The sequence below is a fragment of the Opisthorchis viverrini genome (genome assembly GCF_000715545.1).
Source record: "Opisthorchis viverrini unplaced genomic scaffold opera_v5_33, whole genome shotgun sequence".
Lineage (NCBI taxonomy): Eukaryota > Metazoa > Platyhelminthes > Trematoda > Opisthorchiida > Opisthorchiidae > Opisthorchis > Opisthorchis viverrini.
Genome location: NW_008751689.1, coordinates 1,121,895 through 1,129,637, shown reverse-complemented (window position 1 = coordinate 1,129,637; position 7,743 = coordinate 1,121,895).

The window sequence follows — 7,743 nt, the reverse complement described above, 5'->3', positions numbered from 1 at the left end:
TGTGGGCCTCCACGCCTGCATGACATTTCCACGCAGCGGAAAAGCTGAATTTTGACGTTTTAGTCAGCTAGCTCATCGAGTGCCGGCCAACCAAAAGTAGATTCATCGAGCCAACTACGGTGTCACCCAGATTCTATACCACGGGTCATGAAAGGATCTACACAAAGGTAGGTGAGAAATACCTCTGGACGTCAACCAGCACTGGAAACAGGCGTTATCTGTTCAAAAACATGTCGATAGCTGGCCAAGTGATGTCATCCAACTGCAGTTCGGTTGAGCAGTCAAGGGAGCCGGCCAAACGATCCGTTTATTGGGCAAATCCTCTTCAGGTCTGGACAAGTAACGCCCAGGGTGCGACGCGCTCGCTGATATTATTTTTTCATGCATGTGTGTGATGCTCGTAATATCCCAGTTACGAACATTACAAATCCGAATTCACCCGGACAATTGAGATCTGCCTTCCTGTCATCGACTCTTGTCCAATGCACTCATAACCTGCGTGCTGGACCTTGGGGCCATAGATTTCAACTACCCTCACCTCAGTTTGCGCATACACATCTAGACTCTCGTTTACAAGCTATATAGCTTTTAATACCCGGTTTTGTCACTCTTTAGCGAAGTTTCAAACTCAGCTGAACGTCTGTTGATATCTGAAAGCGCTTGATTCGATTTCGCATGACACAATCGCCAGATCTTTGAAGACGTTTGTGGCACCGTCTTTTTTCATTGCACAACTTATGGAAATGCTTAATCAGTTTTCTCCACTTGCGAGTTTAACTGCCGCAGAGGCAGGGAGCGGGAAGTTCCACTCATTTAATTACTATTCAGCGTGGAAATGAATAAATTTCTTGGGTTGTCGATGCCGCAACTAAGATACTAGTCCCTGGGCATCTTAGTGGATGGTTTTGCCGTCGCCAATGACTGGGTTGTGTGTGCAGAAAGTCAATCTTACCTTGAAGAGAGGCCTAAAGTGCTGCGGTTGAGTTAAAATGAGCTGGTGTGAAAATCAACGTCCGAAAGATGAAAGCTGGGGTGGCTTGTAAAGACATGGAACATCAGACGACAGCGGCCTCGGTCGGACCAGTTAGCTTCGCCGAGGTACCCATCACCCCTGTAGTTCCGAGAACAACCGCGACATATTTGGGTGTACCTTTCACTTTCAAGAGGAAAGAAATATACAACCACCGAAAGCAGCTGCCCAAACAGCTCACGTGTGTCCCGATGAAGCCACATAACGAACGGAGATCACAAGCAAAAACCTGATATTATGGCTGATATATTCGTTTGTACTTGGCCAGTTCCTCCGAACCGCTCTAGAATGGTTGGACAACTGCAGAATATNCACATCTAGACTCTCGTTTACAAGCTATATAGCTTTTAATACCCGGTTTTGTCACTCGTTAGCGAAGTTTCAAACTCAGCTGAACGTCTGTTGATATCTGAAAGCGCTTGATTCGATTTCGCATGACACAATCGCCAGATCTTTGAAGACGTTTGTGGCACCGTCTTTTTTCATTGCACAACTTATGGAAATGCTTAATCAGTTTTCTCCACTTGCGAGTTTAACTGCCGCAGAGGTAGGGAGCGGGAAGTTCCACTCATTTAATTACTATTCAGCGTGGAAATGAATAAATTTCTTGGGTTGTCGATGCCGCAACTAAGATACTAGTCCCTGGGCATCTTAGTGCATGGTTTTGCCGTCGCCAGTGACTGGGTTGTGTGTGCAGAATGTCAATCTTACCTTGAAGAGAGGCCTAAAGTGCTGCGGTTGAGTTAAAATGAGCTGGTATGAAAATCAACGTCCGAAAGATGAAAGCTGTCTGTGGCGGTTGTCGGGAACCTGAGGGCGTCTGAATTCTGTTGCTCGGACAAGGCAAGTCTCACAGCCATACGACAAGAATTGCTGCACTGTATCTTAGTGCACACGTCGGTTGAGATTCAGGGTTACACTGCTGTGACGCCATAGATGTTCCAAATCAGCAAACGCGAACCGGATCTTGAAGGTTCGTGCATTGGCCCCATGTGTCACAATATAATCAGAATCAATACAGCTTCCAAGATGCATAGAACGCTTCACAACTTCCAGTGCCTCTCCATGGATTGCAGTTGGCGTGTTCAGTGTCTGCACTTCGAGAAGCATGACCTTACACTTTCCGGGTGCAAAGTGCACGCCAGAGGGCGGAATAAATCTTGTTAGTTCATCGAAAAACACCTGCGCCTTCCCTTCGGAGACGAAAAAGACGTAGTGTGCATATTTCAGCTCTAGGAGTTTTTTACACGGGCTGTTTAACGCCAATGTTTCAGCGATCTCTCAGCGTTTTTCCAATGGTTTCATCGATCAGTAATTTAAACAGGAATGGAGAGACTGGGCATCCCTGACGGCCAACACGTTGTGCACCGAAGCTTTTGAAAAGCTCTCCGCATACTCCCTTACGCCCGAAAATTTGAGAATACAGATAGTTCACTTTGCTCACGAACTTCCGTGGTATTCCTTGGTGGGAAGGCGTGTCAAAAGACTAGACCAGTCAGCCGAGTCCAGTGCACCTTGTTAATCCAGGAATACTGGAATTGTGAGTCGCTTATACGTATGGCGTTTTTCTAGTACCTGAAGGCGTGTGAATATTTGGTCAATGCAACTTCTACCAGGCCGGAATTCCGCTTACCTCTCTAGGACTGGTATGAGCTACCGTGAGGCGGCGAAGAATCAGTGACGCCAACACTCTCTTTATGACCGGGGTCAAGCTGATCTTCTTGTGGTTACCACACTCATTACGAGCCACTTTTCTGAAAATCAGCACTGTCACTGACTCTCTCCAATTGTCTGTGACAGTATCCTTTTCCAAGATACAAGCAAGCAGATTAGACTGGCACTGAATGAAGACTTCACCCCATCTTTGAACAATGCGGGTTAGAGGTCATCTATACCGGAAGCCCGGTATAGCAGCAATGAACGTACTTGGCCGTAGGGAGTTCCGGTTTCCGTTTAAAAGTTTTTACTTCAGCTGGGTGGCTGCTGATGGCCACGGGAACTGTTGTTCGGAGCATTCAACCCACCAATCAATGCGTTCCTTTTTATTCAGGACGGTCACTTCATTCTTATCATTGTTGGTTTTGGTCAGGAGGTTTCCGATGCTGATCTCACAAAGCAACCGAAATATCCCTCGGGCGTCCAAGGCCATCTGGGACCCTTCCTTTTCCCTGGCTTTTTGTGCCCACCAAACCTCACGGTCGGCTCGCACTGATGTTGCTGTCTATGGTAATGATGACCAAGATCAAGATCAGGATAATGCACGCTTACCTCCACTTGAAGTCTGATATTTCATCGGTCCCAAGTTATGTTCGTGACCGGATGGGATGCTCCACCAAATTTTAAGCAATACCACTGTTCCACATGATACTCAGTGCTTGAGTGGTCCTGGCAGCACTGTGCCGTAGACAAAACTTCCAGCGCTGTAAAAAAATTGTTCAGTTGTGACAGCCTTCCGGTGCCTAGCCGTCATGCCTCCCGAGGAAAGCACGAGGCTTAGTTACTGATAAATTCGTCTAACATCCAGATCTGCCGAACTCCCAGTTGCCAACCAATTTTTCCGCAGCTTGTGCGGCCGTGAAAAACATAGGGAGAAGCAACTTCTGAAGAGCACGCGGTCAGAATTCTCAAGTGTTTTGCAAAACGAGCGTCAGCTAGCTGATCTGCGCTTTCAGCAACTGATGAGTGTGATCAATTTGACTTTGTAGCTGGCACGATGTTGGAGCGTGCCATGTGGCCATGTGAATTCGGTTATTTCAAAAGCTTTGCTGCATTCAATCAGCCTGCGGTCAGCCCACATCTGGAGCAATCCGTTCTCAATGACCGTACGTAACAAATCCAATCCATGTCGATCACTTTACTAAGTCTCGTGTTCGCTTAGCCTGCTAACTGGTGCATTCAGACCTTCGGCAACCACCACGATATCTGAGCCTTTAGCTTGCAGCAACAGGCCATTCAGGGCGTCACAAAATCTGTTTTCGATAGCGTCGGAGCTACGGCCAGTTGGAGTGCAGGCTGGCAAGACAAATCGGTTTCCCGCTTTTGAGGCGCTTTCAGAAATGTTGCCTGATGAACTGCACAAAGGCGACTACCAACAACTCTCCGGGCAATCAAAGATACTTCCGCCCGGTGACTCAAGACAATACAAACCACTGCATATCTCGCCGCAGCGGCTCATGGATCGCCAGAATCTAGTTGAACCTGATTTGTATTTCGCCCAACCACCTTGTTTGCAGCTTGCATTTTTGTTTCTCATACATCACGCATCAACATCGATCAAGTCCAGTGTGAGAGGAAGCGGCTTGCTGTCACTTACTTCAAAACGCGGACATTGAAGGCGGTCAGATAGACTGGGTGTCGAGGCTTGAAGTTTGATTTTGGATATCTGAGCATGTCGGCGTTCAGTGACGAACAGATACTGTACACAAAAAGGATTTATGACGAAAAAGGTCATCAATTTTTCCAAATGTTCTTGTAAGTCCATGTCTACTCTTTCCGGACGATTGAAATCCTGGAGTTCCAATGTCAGTGCCCTCCAAATGGATGTAGACGCTGCCAAGCATTGGTCATTGGACTGGCACCTTCCTCTGAATGATGAAAAGTGCGTCCATATGTCGTTTGGAGGGGATTGAGCGAATGCCTTTGTTATCCATGATGAGAACGGAGCAGAACACACCATGAGGATAGATGCCAAGAAGGATTTGGGCATCTGGGTCTCCTCAAACTTATTCTTCTCACCGCATCATGAGAAATCGGCCCAAAAGTCACCCGCCATTTTACGGATGATCCGACGCACCTTCACCCGTATTACTCGCATGGACTTCCAAATACTCTATGGGCCCTACGCCAGACCGCTCCTGGAGTACGCCAACTAAGTTGTCTACTCAGGACGCACGAAAGACGTCACTCTCATTGAGCTTGTCCAGCGGGCCGCTACGAGAATGGTTACCGGCCTCAAATCCGTGGACTATGATCTTTCCCCTGAAGTACCGTCGCCTCCGAGGGGACCTAATTCTTACTCATGCCCTGTTGAACAAAGCTTGGCAAACAGGTTTTTTACCGTTGTCCCAGCAAACACCCGGCGGGGACAAAGTAAGAAAATTTTCAAGCTCAGGGCACACACACTCATTAGAAGAAACGTTTTTTTATTTCAGGTAGTAGCTGCGTCGAACGACCTTCCTTTGACGGGTTTACACCCACGCTCCTTCTAGAACCCAGTTTAAAGCACTGTTAGACATTTATTTATGCGAATCCTCGCGCTGGCAAGCATACTCTCCCGCGCTGGAAATATAAAGAGCAGTACTACACCATTTTTCACTTGTACCTTTCAGGTGAACGACAGCCACTGCCTGACAGGAACAAAACCGACCCGGGAAACTTTGGCAAAAGCCTCGATCCTGTGTATTAATCCGTGAATCTGAGTCCCAAGTGCCAGGCCCACAACGAGATAGTTATAATGGGGGTGATGGTAGAAAATGTATGTGAAAGAAAAGATGGCGTCGGTAGTAGCCTGTTTCCGCTTGCACTGCAATGCTGTATGCAGTGAATAGGGCGATCCGGCTGATGGTACTATGCGATGGCCGATGTAGCATGATGTTATCCACGTATGTGCGGTCCTTGGCTCTATGTTGTCAGGGGGCCTCAAACAGGAGCACGTTTGGGGTCCTCAACCTAAGCCTTTGGCTCAAAAGCCTTGCCGCACGGTAGCGGTGTATGGTGGAAAATGCAAATGCATTACCAAGTAGCCACATGTTCCGGCCTCCAATATGGAGGACTGGGAGACCATGTTTGTCATACCACTACCCGTCGGCCAACCCAGTATGAGTGACTCTGTGAGTATCGCGGGGACACCCCCAGTATAGCTCAATGGGCCGCTGAGGCGCACAAACCTTAGTAAAGTACAGTCTCTTCGTGATGGATGTACCACAGTACGAACGGGGACTAGAAAATAACGTCGCGTCATTACGGCCCTACACGTTTGTTTTGCTTCGTAGCGCAGGCACTGAGGTCAGTATGTTATCATCCCCTACCTCACGGTGATGTTATGATAACCAACATCTGATCATTTCAGGACTCCAATAACTCGCTGGGCACTACACTTTAGTAAGATTGTGCCATTCCTGCAGAAACTATCGTAATAATCTAAACGCCCGGTAAAATTCAACTTTTCATCTCGTTCAGGTTGAACCATTGATTTCCCCGATCGAGATAGATTGGCGCTTGTTGGTTGCCTGAGCTTTGTAACGTTTTGCTGTCGCTACCACCAACATACGTTGCATTCTACCCACTGATGGGCATGGTGGAACCCCAGCAAAAATGTGGTCGTGTCTGTCCGGTTTCGTGCCAAAAACGACGGATTCCTTGGACGGTTACAACTGGAATTTGCGGTATTCTGGTTCATTCAAGGAGGGGTTCAAATGTGTACATGATTTTCAGCCGCCAACGACGTACATTTCCAGCCTCAAAATACGTGGTATCGCTCCACAGCCGATTATGCGAAGTCTGTTTGTTTTAGCTAGTTGAAATGAGGTCTGCCGCTAGTGGACGTAAACTGAATGCCTTCAGGGCAATGTCAAGCTATTTACCGGAGGAGTCATCCTTCATGGGCCATGCAACACTAATTTCAATAGTTGCCTCTCATGTAATAGCTCTGGTACGGTTCATATGCTAACAGCCCTACATTATTGAAATCATAATAACAATAATAATATTTATCCCAACTAGTGGGTAGCATACCGTCGGGCATGATCATAGTATTACAGTCAGAATAAAGGCATGACTGGTGGGGTTTGTGATTATTGGGAATTTCCTGGAAAAGGGAAAGTGACGTAAAAAGTAAACATTAATGAAGTAGAGTTCATCACACCTGAGTTGGCATGGGTAGGGATCCAAAATTACAAGGTGTCTTTATGTCCTATGAAGAACATATCAGATGGCACGATATCTGAACGTTAGGGTTTAAAAGTGGCGAGCAAAGAAAACAATACAAGTGAGGGCATACCAAAGAGCTTCCTGACTGGAACGTGACAAAAACAAAAACTTTAAACTACAGGAAGTGTAGGGCCGGAATAATGGATATGGAGAGGCAGTAGAGCTGCCACGACATGGCAGGCTGGTTTGAACTAAAGCCCGGAACCGTCACTAGGGCTTCATGGCCTTAAGCTGTGCGGCGGATGGCCACGGAATACTATGTGGGGGTGATGTATTGGGGTAAAAATGTAGTAGGACAAATGGTAGCAGGAAACACAGAATTAAAGTATGCAGAGAAGCTTGTGCGACTCACTAGTGTTGCAGATGGAGCAGGGTCCATTGTGAAAGTTATTTGGGAAACGAGTTCACGCAGACGGAGCGATAAATGACTGAGATGGTGAGAAGTACGAATGAAAGCCGACGAGATCTTTACATCCGGCAGAAGGTTCGGCAGATTGCAATGAACGCCTTCCGGTGGTGGCCGGGGACAAACGAAGGTTGATTATGGTTGTCACGGATTCACGGATTCACGGATTGATACACAGGATCGAGAATTTGCCCAAGGTTCTCGGGTCGGTTTTGTTCTTGTCGGTCAGTGGCTGTCGTTCATCTGAAAGGCACAAGTGAAAAAAGGGTGTAGCACTGCTCTTTATGTTCTCAGCGCGGGGCAGTATGCTCGCCAGCGCGAGGATTCGCATAGATAAATGTCTAATAGTGCTTTAAATTGGGTTCCAGAAGGAGCGTGT